Source organism: Loxodonta africana, chromosome 5 (assembly GCF_030014295.1).
Source record: "Loxodonta africana isolate mLoxAfr1 chromosome 5, mLoxAfr1.hap2, whole genome shotgun sequence".
In the NCBI taxonomy this organism is placed as follows: domain Eukaryota; kingdom Metazoa; phylum Chordata; class Mammalia; order Proboscidea; family Elephantidae; genus Loxodonta; species Loxodonta africana.
The window spans coordinates 35894576-35897659 of NC_087346.1; the positions used below are offsets into that span (position 1 = coordinate 35894576).

At 40.3% G+C, this 3084-nt stretch overlaps 1 pseudogene; it reads left to right on the top strand.

The window, feature by feature from the left end:
* The first annotated feature begins 270 nt into the window (after positions 1–270).
* On the top strand, positions 271–2082 carry LOC100661907 (ubiquitin-conjugating enzyme E2 E3-like; annotated as a pseudogene).
* The last annotated feature ends 1002 nt before the right edge of the window (positions 2083–3084 follow it).

A 3084-nucleotide genomic window follows, 5' to 3' on the forward strand; every position in this document is an offset into this window, starting at 1 on the left:
TACAACAAAGTGGACTCGCCCTGCCTGCTGCTGTCCTACGCACCTGGACAAAGTGGTGAGAGCTGCCGTGCCCACAGATGAGCAAGCGGCAAAGCATGCCTGGCCTGCCTACTCTGACATATCAAAACAAAAAAACAGTATGAAACAAACATATGTGCAATCAATAAATAAGGAAAACAATTACGTTAATGTCTCAGAGACATATAAAAAAGCAGGACAAGATGGCTCCAGCAAGTGACCAAAATAAAGAATCAGATGTGTGTCCAGTAGAAGAGGCAGGGGAACTTCCTGATATTGAATTCAAAAGATTAATATTTAGGACTCGCAAAGAGATTAAGGAAAACCCATGCAAAAAAAACAAGGAAAACATAGACAAAATTATAGAAAACACAGACAAAACAAGCAAAAACATAGCCAAAATCAAGGAAAACAGACAAAGCAATAGAATAATTCAGGAAAATAATATAAGAACAAAATGTCAAAATAAATAATTAGAAATCATACAAAAAAGACAACTAGAAATCCAAAAGCTAAACAACCAAGTTCCAGAAATGGACAACTCAATAGGTTTTAGGAGCAAATTTGAAACAATGGAAGAAGAATCAGTGAGATTGAAGACAAATTCATGGATGCCACTTTGAGAAAAAAATCAGAGGAAAGAATGAAGAAAACCTACGAATTATGTGGGACACAATCAAGAGCCAAAATTTTGTCCATGATTGAAGTTCAGGAATGGGGAGAAAATGGAAAATACAAAGAAAATTGTTGAAGGTCTGCTGGCAGAAAATTTCCCAGATATCATGAAAGACAAAAAGCTGACCACCCAAGAAGCTTAACAAAACCCATATAGGATACAGCCCAAAAGAAAGCCACCAAGACATGTCATGATCATACTTGCCAAAACCAAAGACAAAGAAAGAATCCTGAGAGCAGCTCAAAAAAAATGAAAATTCACTTACAAAGAAATAAAAATATGACTAAGTTGTGATTACTCAGCAGAAACTATGCACACAAGAAGCCAATGGGATGATATACATAAATCCTTGAAAAAAAAAATTGCCAACAAAGAATAATATATCCTACAAAACTTTCAAGAGCTCAGCGGTGGGAGGCCACAGCGCAGAGGAACCTCCTGTGTCCCCTCTGCCTTGCTGGGAACTTGCACACTTGCCCAGCCAAGCACCCACCCTCTGCTTTTTTTCTGAAGGCACTGGGTGACACCATCCTCTGGCCAGAGCCCAGCACTTCACAGCCTCTTTTGACTTTCAGTGCCCACACTCCCTGACCAGAGCTTCCTTGGCTTTGTTTTTTTCCCTCCCTATTCCCTCAACTGCCTCCATTTCCTTAAGGAAGGTTTTTTTTCCCCTGCCCCTCCCCCACACTGTAGAGGTGTGTGAGTGTGTGAGTGGGCTGGGCAGGCAGCCAAATTTTCCAAGAAATAACTTCACCAACATGTCCAGTGACAGACAAAGGTCTGATGATGACAGTCACATCACCAGCAGTGGTAGTTCAGATGCAGACCAGTGGCTCCAGCACCTGAAGAATAAGAAAAAGAAAGAAAACCTTCTGCCACTCAGCAGAAGAAAAACACCAAACTCTCTAAGAAAACCACTAAGTTATCCACTAGTGCTAAAAAAAATTCAGAAAAAGCTAGCTGAAATAACCCTTGATCCTCTTCCTAACTGCTGTGCATGCCTAGAGGAGATAACATTTAGTAATGGACAGCAACTATTTTGGTCCACCAGGTCAACTATTTTGGTCCACCAGGTTCTATATACGAAGGTGTGTTGTTCCTGGAAATCACATTTTCATCTTGATTATCCATTTTAAGTCACCAAAGGTTACTTTCTGCACCAGAATCTATCACTACAACATCAACAATCAGAAAGTCACCTGTCTGCACATCCTTAAAGATAACTGGAGTCCTGCTTTGACTATTTCAAAGGTGTTTCTATTTCTTCCCTTTTGACAGTCTGAAACCCTGTGTATCCTCTGATTGGAAGCATAGCCACTCGGTATTTGACCAACAGAGGAGAACATGACAGGATAGCCAGGCAGTGGACCAAGAGATACGCAACATAAAAAAAAATAATAATAAAATACTTTGCATAATTTGTATGCAGTGTGAAGGAGCAGGAGGCATCTTCTCACCATGCTCCAAATCTTTATAGCCTTTACAATGTGGACTTTTGTGTGTTTGTTATACTGATTCTACTCTCTGTTTTTATCCTTTGGAGGCTGGGAGACTCCCTAAAAAGGTAAATGCTATCAAGAGTAGAACTTTGTAGTTGTAGATTAGTTATGTTTAAAATGCCTACTTGCAAATCTTGCTTCTTTGGGATATCAAGCTGTATTTTATTTGTACTAAGAACTGTTGTTGTTAGGTGCCATCAATCTGGTTCCGACTCATAGTTTCCCTGTGTACAACAGAATGAAACACTGCCTAGTCCTGCAGTATCCTCACAATTGTTATGCTTAAGCCTATTGTTGCAGCCTCTGTGTCAGTCCATCTCATTGAGAGTCTTCTTCTTTTTTGCTGATCCTCTACTTTGCCAAGCATGATGTCTTTCTCCAGGGACTGATCCCTCCTGACAACATGACCAAAGTTTGTGAGACACAGTCTTGCCATCCTTGCTTCTAAGAAGCATTCTGGTTGTACTTCATCCAAGAGAGATTTGTTAGTTCTTTTGACAGTCCGTGGTATATTCGGTATTCTTCTCCAACACCACAATTCAAAAGCATCAACTCTTCGGTCTTCCTTATTCATCGTCCAGCTTTCACATGCATAGGAGGTGAGTGAAAGCACCATGGCTTGGGTCAGGCACACCTTAGTCTTCAAGGTGACATCTTTGCTTTTCAACACTTTAAAGAGGTCTTTTGCAGCAGATTTGCCCAACACAATGCGTCTTTTGATTTCTTGACTACTGCTTCCACAGGTGTTGATTGCAGGTCCGAGTAAAATGAATCCTTGACGACTTCAGTCTTTTCTCCATTTATCATGATGTTGCTTATTGGTCCAGTTGTGAGGACTTTTGTTTTCTTTATGTTGAGGTATAATCCATACTGAAGGCTGTAGTCTTTGAT